Below are 23455 nucleotides of genomic sequence, written 5' to 3' on the forward strand. Positions count from 1 at the left end.
TATTCCATTCCATTCCATTCCATTCCATTCCATTCCATTCCATTCCATTCCATTCCATTCCATTCCATTTTACTCGGGTTGATTCCATGCCGTTCCGATGCGTTCCATTCTGTCCCATCCCGACACGTCCCGTCCCGTCCCGTCCCATTCCGTTCCGTTCTGATCGGGTTGATTCCGTTCCATTCCGTTCCGTTCCTTTCCTTTCCATTCTATTCCGTTACACGCGGGTTGATTCAATTCCATTCTATTACATTGAATTCCATTCCATTCCATTCCATTCCATTCTACTCGGATTGATTGCATTCCATTCCATTCCATTCCAGTCCATTCCAATCCATTCCATTCTACTCGGGTTGATTCCATTCCATTCCATTCCATTCCATTCCATTCCATTCCATTCCATTCCATTCCATTGCGTTCCATTCGATTCGATTCCATTCCATTCCATTCCATTCCAATCCATTCCATTCTACTTGGGTTGATTCCATTCCATTCCATTCCATTCGATTCCATTCGATTCCATTCCATTCCATTCCATTCCATTCCATTCTGTTCTACTCGGGTTGATTCCACTCCATTCCATTCCATTCCATTCCATTCTATTCCATTCCATTCCATTCGATTCCATTCTATTCCATTCGATTCCATTCCATTCCATTTCATTTTATTCCATTCCATTCCATTCCATTCTATTCCATTGAATTCCATTCCATTCCATTCCATTCCTTTCCGTTCCATTCCATTCCATTCCATTCCTTTCCATTCCAATCCATTCCATTCTACTCGGGTTGATTCCATTCCATTCCATTCCATTCCATTCCATTCGATTCCATTCCATTCCATTCCATTCCATTCCATTCCGTTCTACTCGGGTTGATTCCATTCTATTCCATTCCATTCCGTTCGATTCCATTCGATTCCATTTGATTCCATTCCATTCCATTCCATTCCCTTCCATTCCATTCTATTCCATTGAATTCCATTCCATTCCATTGCATTCCATTCCATTCCATTCCATTCCATTCCGTTCTACTCTGATTGACTCCATTCCATTCCATTCCATTCCATTCCATTCCATTCCATTCCATTCCATTCCAATCCATTCCATTCGATTCCATTCCATTCCATTCCATTCCATTCCATTCCATTCCATTCCAATACATTCCATTCTACTCTGGTTGATTCCATTCCATTCCATTCCATTCGTCTCCATTCGATTCCATTCGATTCCATTCCATTCTATTCCATGGAATTCCATTCCATTCCATTCCATTCCATTCCATTCCATTCCATTCCATTCCATTCCATTCCATTCCATTCCATTCCACTCCATTCCATTCGATTCCATTCGATTCCATTCCATTCCATTCCATTCCATTCCATTCCAATCCATTCCATTCTACTCGGGTTGATTCCATTCCATTCCATTCCATTCCATTCCATTCCATTCCATTCCATTCCATTCCATTGCATTCCATTCGATTCCATTCGATTCCATTCCATTCGATTCCATTCGAGATCATTCGATTCCATTCCATCCCATTCCATTCCATTCCATTCCATTCCGTTTTACTCGGGTTGATTCCATTCCATGCCATTTCATTCCATTCCATTCCATTCCATTCCATTCCATTCCATTCCATTCGATTCCATTCCATTCCATTCCATTCCAATCCATTCCATTCTACTCGGGTTGATTCCATTCCATTCCATTCCATTCCATTCCATTCCATTCCATTCCACTCGATTCCATTCCATTCTTTCCATTCCATTCCAATCCATTCCATTCTACTCGGGTGGATTCCATTCCATTCCCTTCCATTCCATTCCATTCCATTCCATTCCATTCCATTCCATTCCATTCCATTCCGTTCTAGTCGGGTTGATTCCATTCTATTCCATTCCATTCTATTCCACTCCATTCTACTCCATTGAATTCCATTCCATTCCATTGAATTCCATTCCATTCCATTCTATTCCATTCCATTCCTTTCCTTTCCATTCCATTTAGTTCTACTCGGGTTGATTCCATTCCATTCCATTCCATTCCATTCCATTCCATTCCATTCCATTCCATTCCATTCCATTGCATTCCATTCGATTCCATTCCATTCCATTCCATTCCATTCCATTCCATTCCATTCCATTCCATTCCATTCCATTCCATTCCATTCCATTCCGTTCCACTCGGGTTGATTCCATTCTATTCCATTCCATTCCATTCGATTCCATTCGATATCCTTCGATTCCATTCCATCCCATTCCATTCCATTCCATTCCATTCCGTTCTTCTTGGGTTGATTCCATTCCATTCCATTTCATTCCGTTCTTCTTGGGTTGATTCCATTCCATTCCATTTCATTCCATTCCATTCCATTCCATTTCTTTCGATTCCATTCGATTCCATTCCATTCCATTCCATTCCAATCAATTGCATTCTACTCAGGTTGATTCCATTCCATTCCATTCCATTCCATTCCAATCCATTCCATTCTATTCGGGTGGATTCCATTCCATTCCATTTCATTCCATTCCATTCCATTCCATTTCTTTCGATTCCATTCGATTCCATTCCATTCCATTCCATTCCAATCAATTGCATTCTACTCAGGTTGATTCCATTCCATTCCTTTCCATTCCATTCCAATCCATTCCATTCTATTCGGGTGGATTCCATTCCATTCCATTCCATTCCATTCCATTCCATTCCATTCCATTCCATTCCATTCCATTCCATTCCATTCGATTCCATTCCATTCCTTTCCATTCCATTCCCTTCCATTCCATTCCATTCCATTCCATTCCGTTCTAGTCGGGTTGATTCCATTCCATTCCATTGCATTCCATTCCATTCCATTCCATTCCATTCCATTCCATTCCATTCCATTCCATTCCATTCCATTCTATTCCATTCCATTCTACTCCATTGAATTCCATTCCATTCCATTCCATTCCATTCCATTCCATTCCATTCCTTTCCAATCCATTTAGTTCTACTCGGGTTGATTCCATTCCATTCCATTCCATTCCATTCCATTCCATTCCATTCCATTCCATTCCATTACATTCCATTCCATTCCATTACTTTCCATTCCATTCCATTCCAATCCATTCTATTCTACTCGGGTTGACTCCATTCCATTCCATTCCACTCCATTCCATTCCGTTATATTCCATTCTATTCCATTCGATTCCGTTCGATTCCATTCCATTCCATTCCATTCCATTCCATTCCATTCGATTCCATTCCATTCCATTCGATTCCCTTCCATTCCATTCCATTCCATTCCATTCCATTCCATTCCAATCCATTCCATTCTACTCGGGTTGATTCCATTCCATTCCATTCCATTCCAATCCATTCCATTCCATTCCATTCCATTCCATTCCATTCCATTCCATTCCATTCCATTCCATTCCATTCCATTCCTTTCTATTCCATTCCATTCCATTCCATTCCATTCCATTCCATTCCATTCCATTCCGTTCTACTCGGGTTGATTCCACTCCATTCCATTCCCTTCCATTCCATTGCATTCCATTCCATTCCATTCCATTCCATTCCATTCCTTTCCATTCCAACCCATTCCTTTCTACTCGGGTTGATTCCATTCCATTCCATTCCATTCCATTCCATTCCATTCCATTCCATTCAATTCCATTCCATTCCATTCCATTCCATTCCATTCCAAACCGTTCCATTCTACTCGGATTCATCACTCCATTCCATTCCATTCCATTCCATTCCACTCGGGTTCATTCCATTCCATTCCATTCCATTCCATTCCATTCCGTTCTAATCAGGTTGATTTCCATTCCATTCCATTCCATTCCATTCCATTCCATTCCATTCCATTCCATTCCATTCCATTCCATTCCATTCTATTCCATTCCGTTCTACTCGGCTTGAATCCATTGAGTTCCGTTCCGTTCCGTTCCGTCCCGACACGTCCCGTCCCGTCCCGTCCCGTCCCGTCCCGTCCCGTCCCGTGCCGTTGTACTCGGGTTGATTCCCTTCCACTCCGTTCCGTTCCTTTCCGTTCCCTTCCATTCAGTTCCACGCGGGTTGATTCAATTCCATTCTATTCTATTCAATTCCATTCCATTCCATTCCATTCCATTCCATTCCATTCCATTCCATTCAATTTTACTCGGGTTGATTCCATGCCGTTCCGTTCTGTTCCATTCTGTCCCATCCCGACGCGTCCCGTCCCGTCCCGTCCCATTCCGTTCCATTCTGATCGGGTTGATTCCGTTCCATTCCGTTCCGTTCCTTTCCGTTCCATTTCATTCCGTTACACGCGGGTTGATTCAATTCCATTCTATTACATTGAATTGCATTCCATTCCATTCCATTCCATTCTACTCGGATTGATTGCATTCCATTCCATTCCATTCCAGTCCATTCCAATCCATTCCATTCTACTCGGGTTGATTCCGTTCCATTCCATTCCATTCCATTCCATTCCATTCCATTCCATTCCATTCCATTCCATTCCATTCCATTGCGTTCCATTCGATTCGATTCCATACCATTCCATTCCATTCCATTCCAATCCATTCCATTCTACTTGGGTTCATTCCATTCCATTCCATTCCATTCCATTCGATTCCATTCGATTCCATTCCATTTCATTCCATTCCATTCTGTTCTACTCGGGTTGATTCCACTCCATTCCATTCCATTCCATTCCATTCTATTCCATTCCATTCCATTCGATTCCATTCTATTCCATTCGATTCCATTCCATTCCATTTCATTTTATTCCAATCCATTCCATTCCATTCTATTCCATTGAATTCCATTCCATTCCATTCCATTCCATCCAATTCCATTCCTTTCCATTCCAATCCATTCCATTCTACTCGGGTTGATTCCATTCCATTCCATTCCATTCCATTCCATTCCATTCCATTCCATTCCATTCCATTCCATTCCGTTCTACTCGGGTTGATTCCATTCTATTCCATTCCATTCCGTTCGATTCCATTCGATTCCATTCGATTCCATTCCATTCCATTCCATTCCTTTCCATTCCATTCTATTCCATTGAATTCCATTCCATTCCATTGCATTCCATTCCATTCCATTCCATTCCGTTCTACTCTGATTGACTCCATTCCATTCCATTCCATTCCATTCCATTCCATTCCATTCCATTCCATTCGATTCCATTCCATTCCATTCCATTCCATTCCATTCCATTCCAATACATTCCATTCTACTCTGGTTGATTCCATTCCATTCCATTCCATTCCATTCCATTCCATTCCATTCGTCTCCATTCGATTCCATTCGATTCCATTCCATTCTATTCCATTGAATTCCATTCCATTCCATTCCATTCCATTCCATTCCATTCTATTCCATTCCATTCCATTCCATTCCGTTCTACTCGGGTTGATTCCATTCCATTCCATTCCATTCCATTCCATTCCATTCCACTCCATTCCATTCGATTCCATTCGATTCCATTCCATTCCATTCCATTCCATTCCAATCCATTCCATTCTACTCGGGTTGATTCCATTCCATTCCATTCCATTCCATTCCATTCCATTCCATTCCATTCCATTCCATTGCATTCCATTCGATTCCATTCGATTTCATTCCATTCGATTCCATTCGATATCATTCGATTCCATTCCATCCCATTCCATTCCATTCCATTCCATTCCTTTGTACTCGGGTTGATTCCATTCCATTCCGTTTCATTCCATTCCATTCCATTCCATTCCATTCCATTCCATTCCGTTCTAATCGGTTTGATTCCACTCCATTCCATTCCATTCCATTCCATTCCATTCCATTCCATTCCATTCCATTCCATTCCTTTGCATTCCAACCCATTCCGTTCTACTCGGGTTGATTCCATTCCATTCCATTCCATTCCATTCCATTCCATTCCATTCCATTCCATTCCATTCCATTCGATTCCATTCCATTCCATTCCATTCCATTTCATTCCAAACCATTCCATTCTACTCGGGTTCATCATTCCATTCCATTCCATTCCATTCCATTCCACTCGGGTTCTTTCCATTCCATTCCATTCCATTCCATTCCATTCCATTCCATTCCATTCCGTTCTACTCAGGTTGATTTCCATTCAATTCCATTCCATTCCATTCCATTCCATTCCATTCCATTCCATTCCATTCCATTCCACTCCATTCCATTCCGTTGTATTCGGGTTGATTCCATTCCATTCCCTTCCATTCCATTCCATTCCATTCCATTCCATTCCATTCCATTCCATTCCTTTCCATTCCAACCCATTCCTTTCTACTCGGGTTGATTCCATTCCATTCCATTCCATTCCATTCCATTCCATTCCATTCCATTCCATTCCATTCCATTCCATTCGATTCCATTCCATTCCATTCCATTTCATTCCAAACCGTTCCATTCTACTCGGATTCATCATTCCATTCCATTCCATTCCATTCCATTCCACTCGGGTTCATTCCATTCCATTCCATTCCATTCCATTCCATTCCATTCCATTCCATTCCATTCCATTGCATTCCATTCCGTTCTACTCAGGTTGATTTCCATTCCATTCCATTCCATTCCATTCCAATCCATTCCATTCCATTCCATTCCATTCCATTCCATTCCATTCCATTCCATTCCATTCTATTCCATTCCGTTCTACTCGGCTTGAATCCATTGAGTTCCGTTCCGTTCCGTTCCGTCCCGACACGTCCCGTCCCGTCCCGTCCCGTGCCGTCCCGTCCCGTCCCGTCCCGTGCCGTTGTACTCGGGTTGATTCCATTCCACTCCGTTCCGTTCCTTTCCGTTCCCTTCCATTCAGTTCCACGCGGGTTGATTCAATTCCATTCTATTCTATTCCATTCCATTCCATTCCATTCCATTCCATTCCATTCAATTTTACTCGGGTTGATTCCATGCCGTTCCGTTCCGTTCCATTCTGTCCCATCCCGACGCGTCCCGTCCGGTCCCGTCCCATTCCGTTCCGTTCTGATCGGGTTGATTCCGCTCCATTCCGTTCCGTTCCTTTCCGTTCCATTCCATTCCGTTACACGCGGGTTGATTCAATTCCATTCTATTACATTGAATTCCATTCCATTCCATTCCATTCCATTCTACTCGGATTGATTGCATTCCATTCCATTCCAGTCCAGTCCATTCCAATCCATTCCATTCTACTCGGGTTGATTCCATTCCATTGCATTCCATTCCATTCCATTCCATTCCATTCCATTCTATTCCATTGCGTTCCATTCAATTCGATTCCATTCCATTCCATTCCATTCCATTCCAATCCATTCCATTCTACTTGGGTTCATTCCATTCCATTCCATTCCATTCCATTCGATTCCATTCGATTCCATTCCATTTCATTCCATTCCATTCTGTTCTACTCGGGTTGATTCCACTCCATTCCATTCCATTCCATTCCATTCTATTCCATTACATTCCATTCGATTCCATTCTATTCCATTCGATTCCATTCCATTCCATTTCATTTTATTCCAGTCCATTCCATTCCATTCTATTCCATTGAATTCCATTCCATTCCATTCCATTCCATCCAATTCCATTCCTTTCCATTCCAATCCATTCCATTCTACTCGGGTTGATTCCATTCCATTCCATTCCATTCCATTCCATTCGATTCCATTCCATTCCATTCCATTCCATTCCATTCCGTTCTACTCGGGTTGATTCCATTCTATTCCATTCCATTCCGTTCGATTCCATTCGATTCCATTCGATTCCATTCCATTCCATTCCATTCCCTTCCATTCCATTCTATTCCATTGAATTCCATTCCATTCCATTGCATTCCATTCCATTCCATTCCATTCCATTCCGTTCTACTCTGATTGACTCCATTCCATTCCATTCCATTCCATTCCATTCCATTCCATTCCATTCCATTCGATTCCATTCCATTCCATTCCATTCCATTCCATTCCATTCCAATACATTCCATTCTACTCTGGTTGATTCCATTCCATTCCATTCCATTCCATTCCATTCCATTCGTCTCTATTCGATTCCATTCGATTCCATTCCATTCTATTCCATTGAATTTCATTCCATTCCATTCCATTCCATTCCATTCCATTCTATTCCATTCCATTCCATTCCATTCCGTTCTACTCGGGTTGATTCCATTCCATTCCATTCCATTCCATTCCATTCCATTCCATTCCATTCCACTCCATTCCATTCGATTCCATTCGATTCCATTCCATTCCATTCCATTCCATTCCAATCCATTCCATTCTACTCGGGTTGATTCCATTCCATTCCATTCCATTCCATTCCATTCCATTCCATTCCATTCCGTTCCATTCCATTGCATTCCATTCGATTCCATTCCATTCCATTCCATTCCATTCCATTCCATTCCATTCCATTCCATTCCATTCCATTCCATTCCTTTGCATTCCAACCCATTCCGTTCTACTCGGGTTGATTCCATTCCATTCCATTCCATTCCATTCCATTCCATTCCATTCCATTCCATTCCATTCCATTCCATTCCATTTCATTCCAAACCATTCCATTCTACTCGGGTTCATCATTCCATTCCATTCCATTCCATTCCATTCCACTCGGGTTCTTTCCATTCCATTCCATTCCATTCCATTCCATTCCATTCCATTCCATTCCATTCCATTTCGTTCTACTCAGGTTGATTTCCATTCCATTCCATTCCATTCCATTCCATTCCATTCCATTCCATTCCATTCCATTCCATTCCATTCCATTCCACTCCATTCCATTCCGTTGTATTCGGGTTGATTCCATTCCATTCCATTCCATTCCATTCCATTCCATTCCATTCCATTCCATTCCATTCCATTCCATTCCATTCTATTCCATTCCGTTCTACTCGGCTTGAATCCATTGATTTCCGTTCCGTTCCGTTCCGTCCCGACACGTCCCGTCCCGTCCCGTCCCGTCCCGTCCCATCCCGTCCCGTCCCGTCCCGTGCCATTGTACTCGGGTTGATTCCATTCCACTCCGTTCCGTTCATTTCCGTTCCGTTCCATTCAGTTCCACGCGGGTTGATTCAATTCCGTTCTATTCTATTCCATTCCATTCCATTCCATTCCATTCCATTCCATTCCATTCCACTCGTGTTGATTCCATGCCGTTCCGTTCCGTTCCATTGCGTCCCATCCCGACGCGTCCCGTCCCGTCCCGTCCCGTCAAATTACGTTCCGTTCTGATCGGGTTGATTCCGTTCCATTCCGTTCCGTTCCATTCCGTTACACGCGGGTTGATTCAATTCCATTCTATTACATTGAATTCCATTCCATTCCATTCCATTCCATTCTACTCGGATTGATTGCATTCCATTCCATTCCATTCCAGTCCATTCCAATCCATTCCATTCTACTCGGGTTGATTCCATTCCATTCCATTCCATTCCATTCCATTCCATTCCATTCCATTCCATTCCATTCCATTCCACTCGGGCTCATTCCATTCCATTCCATTCCATTCCATTCCATTCCTTTCCATTTATTCCATTCCGTTCTACTCGGGTTGATTCCATTGAGTTTGGTTACGTTCCGTTCCGTCCCATCCCGTCCCGTCCCGTCCCGTTCCGTTTTACTCGGGTTGATTCCTTTGCATTCCGTTCGGCTCGTTTCCATTCCGTTCCATTCCGTTCCACGCGGGTTGGTTCAATTCCATTCTATTCTATTCTATTCCTTTCCATTCCATTCCATTCTACTCGGGTTGATTCCATGCCGTTCCATTCCGTTCCATTCCGTCCCATCCCGACCCGTCCCATCCCGTCCCGTCCCGTCCCATCCCGTTCCGTTCCACATGGGCTGATTCAATTCCTTTCGGTTACATTGAATTCCATTCCATTCCATTCCATTCCATTCCATTCCATTCCATTCCATTCCATTCCATTCCATTCCATTCCATTCCATTCCTTTCCATTCCAATCCATTCCATTCTACTCGGGTTGATTCCATTCCATTCCAATCCATTCCATTCCATTCCATTCCATTCCATTCCATTCAGTTTCATTCCATTCCATTCCATTCCATTCCATTCCTTTCCATTCCATTCCATTCCATTCCATTCCATTCCATTCTATTCCATTACATTCTACTACATTGAATTCCATTCCATTCCATTCAATTCCATTCCATTCCATTCCTTTCCATTCCATATAGTTCTACTCGGGTTGATTCCATTCCATTCCATTCCATTCCATTCCATTCCATTCCATTCCATTCCATTCCATTCCATTGCATTCCATTCCATTCCATTCCATTACTTTCCATTCCATTCCATTCCAATCCATTCCATTCTACTCGGGTTGACTCCATTCCATTCCATTCCATTCCATTCCATTCCATTCCATTATATTCCATTCTATTCCATTCGATTCCGTTCGATTCCATTCCATTCCATTCCATTCCATTCCATTCCATTCCATTCCATTCGATTCCATTCCATTCCATTCGATTCCATTCCATTCCATTCCATTCCATTCCATTCCATTCCATTCCATTCCATTCCATTCCATTCCATTGCGTTCCATTCGATTCGATTCCATTCCATTCCATTCCAATCCATTCCATTCTACTTGGGTTGATTCCATTCCATTCCATTCCATTCGATTCCATTCGATTCCATTCCATTCCATTCCATTCCATTCCATTCCATTCCTTTCCATTCCATTATGTTCTACTCGGGTTGATTCCACTCCATTCCATTCCATTCCATTCCATTCTATTCCATTCCATTCCATTCGATTCCATTCTATTCGATTCGATGCCATTCCATTCCATTTCATTTTATTCCATTCCATTCCATTCCATTCTATTCCATTGAATTCCATTCCATTCCATTCCATTCCATTCCATTCCATTCGATTCCATTCCATTGCATTCCGTTCCATTCCATTCCATTCCGTTCTACTCGGGTTGATTCCATTCTATTCCATTCCATTCCGTTCGATTCCATTCGATTCCATTCGATTCCATTCCATTCCATTCAATTCCCTTCCATTCCATTCTATTCCATTGAATTCCATTCCATTGCATTGCATTCCATTCCATTCCATTCCATTCCATTCCGTTCTACTCTGATTGACTCCATTCCATTCCATTCCATTCCATTCCATTCCATTCCATTCCATTCGATTCCATTCCATTCCATTCCATTCCATTCCATTCCATTCCATTCCAATACATTCCATTCTACTCTGGTTGATTCCATTCCATTCCATTCCATTCCATTCCATTCGTCTCCATTCGATTCCATTCGATTCCATTCCATTCTATTCCATTGAATTCCATTCCATTCCATTCCATTCCATTCCATTCCATTCCATTCCATTCCATTCCATTCCATTCCACTCCATTGCATTCGATTCCATTCGATTCCATTCCATTCCATTCCATTCCATTCCAATCCATTCCATTCTACTCGGGTTGATTCCATTCCATTCCATTCCATTCCATTCCATTCCATTCCATTCCATTCCATTCCATTCCATTGCATTCCATTCGATTCCATTCGATTCCATTCCATTCGATTCCATTCGAGATCATTCGATTCCATTCCATCCCATTCCATTCCATTCCATTCCATTCCGTTTTACTCGGGTTGATTCCATTCCATGCCATTTCATTCCATTCCATTCCATTCCATTCCATTCGATTCCATTCGATTCCATTCCATTCCATTCCATTCCAATCCATTCCATTCTACTCGGGTTGATTCCATTCCATTCCATTCCATTCCATTCCATTCCATTCCATTCCATTCCACTCGATTCCATTCCATTCTTTCCATTCCATTCCAATCCATTCCATTCTACTCGGGTGGATTCCATTCCATTCCATTCCATTCCATTCCATTCCATTCCATTCCATTCCATTCCATTCCATTCCATTCCATTCCATTCTGTTCTACTCGGGTTGATTCCACTCCATTCCATTCCATTCCATTCCATTCTATTCCATTCCATTCCATTCGATTCCATTCTATTCGATTCGATGCCAATCCATTCCATTTCATTTTATTCCATTCCATTCCATTCCATTCTATTCCATTGAATTCCATTCCATTCCATTCCATTCCATTCCATTCCATTCCATTCCATTCCATTCCATTGCATTCCATTCCATTCCATTCCATTCCGTTCTACTCGGGTTGATTCCATTCTATTCCATTCCATTCCGTTCGATTCCATTCGATTCCATTCGATTCCATTCCATTCCATTCCATTCCCTTCCATTCCATTCTATTCCATTGAATTCCATTCCATTCCATTGCATTCCATTCCATTCCATTCCATTCCATTCCATTCCGTTCTACTCTGATTGACTCCATTCCATTCCATTCGATTCCATTCCATTCCATTCCATTCCATTCCATTCCATTCCATTCGATTCCATTCCATTCCATTCCATTCCATTCCATTCCATTCCATTCCAATACATTCCATTCTACTCTGGTTGATTCCATTCCATTCCATTCCATTCCATTCCATTCGTCTCCATTCGATTCCATTCGATTCCATTCCATTCTATTCCATTGAATTCCATTCCATTCCATTCCATTCCATTCCATTCCATTCCATTCCATTCCATTCCATTCCATTCCGTTCTACTCGGGTTGATTCCATTCCATTCCATTCCATTCCATTCCATTCCATTCCATTCCATTCCATTTCACTCCATTGCATTCGATTCCATTCGATTCCATTCCATTCCATTCCATTCCATTCCAATCCATTCCATTCTACTCGGGTTGATTCCATTCCATTCCATTCCATTCCATTCCATTCCATTCCATTCCATTCCATTCCATTGCATTCCATTCGATTCCATTCGATTCCATTCCATTCGATTCCATTCGAGATCATTCGATTCCATTCCATCCCATTCCATTCCATTCCATTCCATTCCGTTTTACTCGGGTTGATTCCATTCCATGCCATTTCATTCCATTCCATTCCATTCCATTCCATTCGATTCCATTCGATTCAATTCCATTCCATTCCATTCCAATCCATTCCATTCTACTCGGGTTGATTCCATTCCATTCCATTCCATTCCATTCCATTCCATTCCATTCCACTCGATTCCATTCCATTCTTTCCATTCCATTCCAATCCATTCCATTCTACTCGGGTGGATTCCATTCCATTCCATTCCATTCCATTCCATTCCATTCCATTCCATTCCATTCCATTCCATTCCGTTCTAGTCGGGTTGATTCCATTCTATTCCATTCCATTCCATTCCATTCCATTAAATTCCATTCCATTCTATTCCACTCCATTCTACTCCATTGAATTCCATTCCATTCCATTCTATTCCATTCCATTCCACTCCTTTCCATTCCATTTAGTTCTACTCGGGTTGATTCCATTCCATTCCATTCCATTCCATTCCATTCCATTCCATTCCATTCCATTCCATTCCATTCCATTCCATTCCATTGCATTCCATTCGATTCCATTCGATTCCATTCCATTCCATTCCATTCAATTCCATTCCATTCCATTCCATTCCATTCCATTCCATTCCATTCCATTCCATTCCGTTCCACTCGGGTTGATTCCATTCTATTCCATTCCATTCCATTCGATTCCATTCGATATCATTCGATTCCATTCCATCCCATTCCATTCCATTCCATTCCATTCCGTTCTTCTTGGGTTGATTCCATTCCATTCCATTCCATTCCATTCCATTTCTTTCGATTCCATTCGATTCCATTCCATTCCAATCCATTGCATTCTACTCAGGTTGATTCCATTCCATTCCATTCCATTCCATTCCATTCCATTCCATTTGATTCCACTCGATTCCATTCCATTCCTTTCCATTCCATTCAAATCCATTCCATTCTATTCGGGTGGATTCCATTCCATTCCATTCCATTCCATTCCATTCCATTCCATTCCATTCCATTCCATTCGATTCCATTCCATTCCATTCCCTTCCATTCCATTCCATTCCATTCCTTTCCGTTCTACTCGGGTTGATTCCATTCCATTCCATTGCATTCCATTCCATTCCATTCCATTCCATTCCATTCCATTCCATTCCATTCCATTCCATTCCATTCCATTCCATTCTATTCCATTCCATTCTACTCCATTGAATTCCATTCCATTCCATTCCATTCCATTCCATTCCTTTCCAATCCATTTAGTTCTACTCGTGTTGATTCCATTCCATTCCATTCCATTCCATTCCATTCCATTCCATTCCATTCCATTCCATTCCATTCCATTACAGTCCATTCCATTCCATTACTTTCCATTCCATTCCATTCCAATCCATTCTATTCTACTCGGGTTGACTCCATTCCATTCCATTCCACTCCATTAAATTCCGTTATATTCCATTCTATTCCATTCGATTACGTTCGATTCCATTCCATTCCTTTCCATTCCATTCCATTCCATTCGATTCCATTCCATTCCATTCGATTCCCTTCCATTCCATTCCATTCCATTCCATTCCATTCCAATCCATTCCATTCTACTCGGGTTGATTCCATTCCATTCCATTCCATTCCAATCCATTCCATTCCATTCCGTTCCATTCCATTCCATTCCAGTCCATTCCATTCCATTCCATTCCATTCCATTCCTTTCTATTCCATTCCATTCCATTCCATTCCATTCCATTCCATTCCATTCCGTTCTACTCGGGTTGATTCCACTCCATTCCATTCCCTTCCATTCAATTCCATTCCATTCCATTCCATTAAATTCCATTCCATTCCTTTCCATTCCAACCCATTCCTTTCTACTCGGGTTGATTCCATTCCATTCCATTCCATTCCATTCCATTCCATTCCATTCCATTCCATTCCATTCCATTCCATTCCATTCCATTCCATTCCATTCCAAACCGTTCCATTCTACTCGGATTCATCATTCCATTCCATTACATTCCATTCCATTCCACTCGGGTTCATTCCATTCCATTCCATTCCATTCCATTCCATTCCATTCCATTCCATTCCATTCCATTCCGTTCTACTCAGGTTGATTTCCATTCCATTCCATTCCATTCCATTCCATTCCATTCCATTCCATTCCATTCCATTCCATTCCATTCCATTCTATTCCATTCCGTTCTACTCGGCTTGAATCCATTGAGTTCCGTTCCGTTCCGTTCCGTCCCGACACGTCCCGTCCCGTCCCGTCCCGTCCCGTCCCGTCCCGTCCCGTCCCGTGCCGTTGTACTCGGGTTGATTCCATTCCACTCCGTTCCATTCCTTTCCGTTCCCTTCCATTCAGTTCCACGCGGGTTGATTCAATTCCATTCTATTCTATTCCATTCCATTCCATTCCATTCCATTTCATTCCATTCCATTCTACTCGGGTTGATTCCATGCCGTTCCGTTCCGTTCAATTGCGTCCCATCCCGACGCGTCCCGTCCCGTCCCGTCCCGTCAAATTACGTTCCGTTCTGATCGGGTTGATTCCGTTCCATTCCGTTCCGTTCCTTTCCGTTCCGTTCCATTCCGTTACACGCGGGTTGATTCAATTCCATTCTATTACATTGAATTCCATTCCATTCCATTCCATTCCATTCTACTCGGATTGATTGCATTCCATTCCATTCCATTCCAGTCCATTCCAATCCATTCCATTCTACTCGGGTTGATTCCATTCCATTCCATTCCATTCCATTCCATTCCATTCCATTCCATTCCATTCCATTCCACTCGGGCTCATTCCATTCCATTCCATTCCATTCCATTCCATTCCATTCCATTCCATTCCATTCCGTTCTACTCGGGTTGATTTCCATTCCATTCCATTCCATTCCATTCCACTCCATTCCATTCCATTCCACTCCATTCCATTCCATTCCATTCCATTCCATTCCATTCCATTCCATTCCATTCCATTCCATTCCTTTCCATTTATTCCATTCCGTTCTACTCGGTTTGATTCCATTGAGTTTGGTTACGTTCCGTTCCGTCCCATCCCGTCCCGTCCCGTCCCGTTCCGTTTTACTCGGGTTGATTCCTTTGCATTCCGTTCCGCTCGTTTCCATTCCGTTCCATTCCGTTCCACGCGGGTTGGTTCAATTCCATTCTATTCTATTCTATTCCTTTCCATTCCATTCCATTCTACTCGGGTTGATTCCATGCCGTTCCATTCCGTTCCATTCCGTCCCATCCCGACCCGTCCCATCCCGTCCCGTCCCGTCCCATCCCGTTCCGTTCCACATGGGTTGATTCAATTCCTTTCGGTTACATTGAATTCCATTCCACTCCATTCCATTCCATTCCATTCCATTCCATTCCATTCCATTCCATTCCATTCCATTCCATTCCATTCCATTCCTTTCCATTCCAATCCATTCCATTCTACTCGGGTTGATTCCATTCCATTCCAATCCATTCCATTCCATTCCATTCCATTCCTTTCCATTCAGTTTCATTCCATTCCATTCCATTCCATTCCATTCCTTTCCATTCCATTCCATTCCATTCCATTCCATTCTATTCCATTACATTCTACTACATTGAATTCCATTCCATTCCATTCAATTCCATTCCATTCCATTCCTTTCCATTCCATATAGTTCTACTCGGGTTGATTCCATTCCATTCCATTCCATTCCATTCCATTCCATTCCATTCCATTCCATTCCATTCCATTGCATTCCATTCCATTCCATTCCATTACTTTCCATTCCATTCCATTCCAATCCATTCCATTCTACTCGGGTTGACTCCATTCCATTCCATTCCATTCCATTCCATTCCATTCCATTCCATTATATTCCATTCTATTCCATTCGATTCCGTTCGATTCCATTCCATTCCATTCCATTCCATTCCATTCCATTCCATTCCATTCCATTCGATTCCATTCCATTCCATTCGATTCCATTCCATTCCATTCCATTCCATTCCATTCCATTGCGTTCCATTCGATTCGATTCCATTCCATTCCATTCCATTCCATTCCAATCCATTCCATTCTACTTGGGTTGATTCCATTCCATTCCATTCCATTCGATTCCATTCCATTCCATTCCATTCCATTCCATTCCATTCCATTCCATTCCATTCCATTCTGTTCTACTCGGGTTGATTCCATTCCATTCCATTCCATTCCATTCCATTCTATTCCATTCCATTCCATTCGATTCCATTCTATTCCATTCGATGCCATTCCATTCCATTTCATTTTATTCCATTCCATTCCATTCCATTCTATTCCATTGAATTCCATTCCATTCCATTCCATTCCATTCCATTCCATTCCATTCCATTCCATTCCATTCCTTTCCATTCCAATCCATTCCATTCTACTCGGGTTGATTCCATTCCATTCCATTCCATTCCATTCCATTCGATTCCATTCCATTCCATTCCATTCCCTTCCATTCCATTCTATTCCATTGAATTCCATTCCATTCCATTGCATTCCAATCCATTCCATTCCATTCCATTCCGTTCTACTCTGATTGACTCCATTCCATTCCATTCCATTCCATTCCATTCCAATCCATTCCATTCTACTCGGGTTGACTCCATTCCATTCCATTCCATTCCATTCCATTCCATTCCATTCCATTATATTCCATTCTATTCCATTCGATTCCGTTCGATTCCATTCCATTCCATTCCATTCCATTCCATTCCATTCCATTCCATTCCATTCCATTCCATTCGATTCCATTCCATTCCATTCGATTCCATTCCATTCCATTCCATTCCATTCCATTCCATTGCGTTCCATTCGATTCGATTCCATTCCATTCCATTCCATTCCATTCCAATCCATTCCATTCTACTTGGGTTGATTCCATTCCATTCCATTCCATTCGATTCCATTTGATTCCATTCCATTCCATTCCATTCCATTCCATTCCATTCCATTCCATTCCATTCCATTCCATTCTGTTCTACTCGGGTTGATTCCATTCCATTCCATTCCATTCCATTCCATTCTATTCCATTCCATTCCATTCGATTCCATTCTATTCCATTCGATGCCATTCCATTCCATTTCATTTTATTCCATTCCATTCCATTCCATTCTATTCCATTGAATTCCATTCCATTCCATTCCATTCCATTCCATTCCATTCCATTCCATTCCATTCCATTCCATTCCATTCCATTCCATTCCATTCCTTTCCATTCCAATCCATTCCATTCTACTCGGGTTGATTCCATTCCATTCCATTCCATTCCATTCCATTCGATTCCATTCCATTCCATTCCATTCCCTTCCATTCCATTCTATTCCATTGAATTCCATTCCATTCCATTGCATTCCAATCCATTCCATTCCATTCCATTCCGTTCTACTCTGATTGACTCCATTCCATTCCATTCCATTCCATTCCATTCCATTCCAATCCATTCCATTCTACTCGGGTTGACTCCATTCCATTCCATTCCATTCCATTCCATTCCATTCCATTCCATTATATTCCATTCTATTCCATTCGATTCCGTTCGATTCCATTCCATTCCATTCCATTCCATTCCATTTGATTCCACTCGATTCCATTCCATTCCTTTCCATTCCATTCAAATCCATTCCATTCTATTCGGGTGGATTCCATTCCATTCCATTCCATTCCATTCCATTCCATTCCATTCCATTCCATTCCATTCCATTCCATTCGATTCCATTCCATTCCATTCCCTTCCATTCCATTCCATTCCATTCCTTTCCGTTCTACTCGGGTTGATTCCATTCCATTCCATTGCATTCCATTCCATTCCATTCCATTCCATTCCATTCCATTCCATTCCATTCCATTCCATTCCATTCCATTCTATTCCATTCCATTCTACTCCATTGAATTCCATTCCATTCCATTCCATTCCATTCCATTCCTTTCCAATCCATTTAGTTCTACTCGTGTTGATTCCATTCCATTCCATTCCATTCCATTCCATTCCATTCCATTCCATTCCATTCCATTCCATTCCATTACAGTCCATTCCATTCCATTACTTTCCATTCCATTCCATTCCAATCCATTCTATTCTACTCGGGTTGACTCCATTCCATTCCATTCCACTCCATTCCATTCCGTTATATTCCATTCTATTCCATTCGATTACGTTCGATTCCATTCCATTCCTTTCCATTCCATTCCATTCCATTCGATTCCATTCCATTCCATTCGATTCCCTTCCATTCCATTCCATTCCATTCCATTCCATTCCAATCCATTCCATTCTACTCGGGTTGATTCCATTCCATTCCATTCCATTCCAATCCATTCCATTCCATTCCGTTCCATTCCATTCCATTCCAGTCCATTCCATTCCATTCCATTCCATTCCATTCCTTTCTATTCCATTCCATTCCATTCCATTCCATTCCATTCCATTCCATTCCGTTCTACTCGGGTTGATTCCACTCCATTCCATTCCCTTCCATTCAATTCCATTCCATTCCATTCCATTAAATTCCATTCCATTCCTTTCCATTCCAACCCATTCCTTTCTACTCGGGTTGATTCCATTCCATTCCATTCCATTCCATTCCATTCCATTCCATTCCATTCCATTCCATTCCATTCCATTCCATTCCATTCCAAACCGTTCCATTCTACTCGGATTCATCATTCCATTCCATTACATTCCATTCCATTCCACTCGGGTTCATTCCATTCCATTCCATTCCATTCCATTCCATTCCATTCCATTCCATTCCATTCCGTTCTACTCAGGTTGATTTCCATTCCATTCCATTCCATTCCATTCCATTCCATTCCATTCCATTCCATTCCATTCCATTCTATTCCATTCCGTTCTACTCGGCTTGAATCCATTGAGTTCCGTTCCGTTCCGTTCCGTCCCGACACGTCCCGTCCCGTCCCGTCCCGTCCCGTCCCGTCCCGTCCCGTCCCGTGCCGTTGTACTCGGGTTGATTCCATTCCACTCCGTTCCATTCCTTTCCGTTCCCTTCCATTCAGTTCCACGCGGGTTGATTCAATTCCATTCTATTCTATTCTATTCCATTCCATTCCATTCCATTCCATTCCATTCCATTCTACTCGGGTTGATTCCATGCCGTTCCGTTCCGTTCAATTGCGTCCCATCCCGACGCGTCCCGTCCCGTCCCGTCCCGTCAAATTACGTTCCGTTCTGATCGGGTTGATTCCGTTCCATTCCGTTCCGTTCCTTTCCGTTCCGTTCCATTCCGTTACACGCGGGTTGATTCAATTCCATTCTATTACATTGAATTCCATTCCATTCCATTCCATTCCATTCTACTCGGATTGATTGCATTCCATTCCATTCCATTCCAGTCCATTCCAATCCATTCCATTCTACTCGGGTTGATTCCATTCCATTCCATTCCATTCCATTCCATTCCATTCCATTCCATTCCATTCCATTCCATTCCATTCCATTCCATTCCATTCCATTCCATTCCACTCGGGCTCATTCCATTCCATTCCATTCCATTCCATTCCATTCCATTCCATTCCATTCCATTCCGTTCTACTCGGGTTGATTTCCATTCCATTCCATTCCATTCCATTCCACTCCATTCCATTCCATTCCACTCCATTCCATTCCATTCCATTCCATTCCATTCCATTCCATTCCATTCCATTCCATTCCATTCCTTTCCATTTATTCCATTCCGTTCTACTCGGTTTGATTCCATTGAGTTTGGTTACGTTCCGTTCCGTCCCATCCCGTCCCGTCCCGTCCCGTTCCGTTTTACTCGGGTTGATTCCTTTGCATTCCGTTCCGCTCGTTTCCATTCCGTTCCATTCCGTTCCACGCGGGTTGGTTCAATTCCATTCTATTCTATTCTATTCCTTTCCATTCCATTCCATTCTACTCGGGTTGATTCCATGCCGTTCCATTCCGTTCCATTCCGTCCCATCCCGACCCGTCCCATCCCGTCCCGTCCCGTCCCATCCCGTTCCGTTCCACATGGGTTGATTCAATTCCTTTCGGTTACATTGAATTCCATTCCACTCCATTCCATTCCATTCCATTCCATTCCATTCCATTCCATTCCATTCCATTCCATTCCATTCCATTCCATTCCTTTCCATTCCAATCCATTCCATTCTACTCGGGTTGATTCCATTCCATTCCAATCCATTCCATTCCATTCCATTCCATTCCTTTCCATTCAGTTTCATTCCATTCCATTCCATTCCATTCCATTCCTTTCCATTCCATTCCATTCCATTCCATTCCATTCTATTCCATTACATTCTACTACATTGAATTCCATTCCATTCCATTCAATTCCATTCCATTCCATTCCTTTCCATTCCATATAGTTCTACTCGGGTTGATTCCATTCCATTCCATTCCATTCCATTCCATTCCATTCCATTCCATTCCATTCCATTCCATTCCATTGCATTCCATTCCATTCCATTCCATTACTTTCCATTCCATTCCATTCCAATCCATTCCATTCTACTCGGGTTGACTCCATTCCATTCCATTCCATTCCATTCCATTCCATTCCATTATATTCCATTCTATTCCATTCGATTCCGTTCGATTCAATTCCATTCCATTCCATTCCATTCCATTCCATTCCATTCCATTCCATTCGATTCCATTCCATTCCATTCGATTCCATTCCATTCCATTCCATTCCATTCCATTCCATTGCGTTCCATTCGATTCGATTCCATTCCATTCCATTCCATTCCATTCCAATCCATTCCATTCTACTTGGGTTGATTCCATTCCATTCCATTCCATTCGATTCCATTTGATTCCATTCCATTCCATTCCATTCCATTCCATTCCATTCCATTCCATTCCATTCCATTCCATTCCATTCCATTCCATTCTGTTCTACTCGGGTTGATTCCATTCCATTCCATTCCATTCCATTCCATTCTATTCCATTCCATTCCATTCGATTCCATTCTATTCCATTCGATGCCATTCCATTCCATTTCATTTTATTCCATTCCATTCCATTCCATTCTATTCCATTGAATTCCATTCCATTCCATTCCATTCCATTCCATTCCATTCCATTCCATTCCATTCCATTCCATTCCTTTCCATTCCAATCCATTCCATTCTACTCGGGTTGATTCCATTCCATTCCATTCCATTCCATTCCATTCGATTCCATTCCATTCCATTCCATTCCCTTCCATTCCATTCTATTCCATTGAATTCCATTCCATTCCATTGCATTCCAATCCATTCCATTCCATTCCATTCCGTTCTACTCTGATTGACTCCATTCCATTCCATTCCATTCCATTCCATTCCAATCCATTCCATTCTACTCGGGTTGACTCCATTCCATTCCATTCCATTCCATTCCATTCCATTCCATTCCATTATATTCCATTCTATTCCATTCGATTCCGTTCGATTCCATTCCATTCCATTCCATTCCATTCCATTCCATTCCATTCCATTCCATTCCATTCGATTCCATTCCATTCCATTCCATTCCATTCCATTCCATTCCATTCCATTCCATTCCATTCCATTGCGTTCCATTCGATTCGATTCCATTCCATTCCATTCCATTCCATTCCAATCCATTCCATTCTACTTGGGTTGATTCCATTCCATTCCATTCCATTCGATTCCATTTGATTCCATTCCATTCCATTCCATTCCATTCCATTCCATTCCATTCCATTCCATTCCATTCCATTCCATTCTGTTCTACTCGGGTTGATTCCATTCCATTCCATTCCATTCCATTCCATTCCATTCTATTCCATTCCATTCCATTCGATTCCATTCTATTCCATTCGATGCCATTCCATTCCATTTCATTTTATTCCATTCCATTCCATTCCATTCCATTCCATTGAATTCCATTCCATTCCATTCCATTCCATTCCATTCCATTCCATTCCATTCCATTCCATTCCATTCCATTCCATTCCTTTCCATTCCAATCCATTCCATTCTACTCGGGTTGATTCCATTCCATTCCATTCCATTCCATTCCATTCGATTCCATTCCATTCCATTCCATTCCCTTCCATTCCATTCTATTCCATTGAATTCCATTCCATTCCATTGCATTCCAATCCATTCCATTCCATTCCATTCCGTTCTACTCTGATTGACTCCATTCCATTCCATTCCATTCCATTCCATTCCATTCCAATCCATTCCATTCTACTCGGGTTGACTCCATTCCATTCCATTCCATTCCATTCCATTCCATTCCATTCTATTCCATTCGATTCCGTTCGATTCCATTCCATTCCATTCCATTCCATTCCATTCCATTCCATTCCATTCCATTCCATTCGATTCCATTCCATTCCATTCCATTCCATTCCATTCCATTCCATTCCATTCCATTCCATTGCGTTCCATTCGATTCGATTCCATTCCATTCCATTCCATTCCATTCCAATCCATTCCATTCTACTTGGGTTGATTCCATTCCATTCCATTCCATTCGATTCCATTTGATTCCATTCCATTCCATTCCATTCCATTCCATTC

The sequence above is a fragment of the Gorilla gorilla genome, chromosome 17, assembly GCF_029281585.2.
Source record: "Gorilla gorilla gorilla isolate KB3781 chromosome 17, NHGRI_mGorGor1-v2.1_pri, whole genome shotgun sequence".
NCBI lineage: Eukaryota > Metazoa > Chordata > Mammalia > Primates > Hominidae > Gorilla > Gorilla gorilla.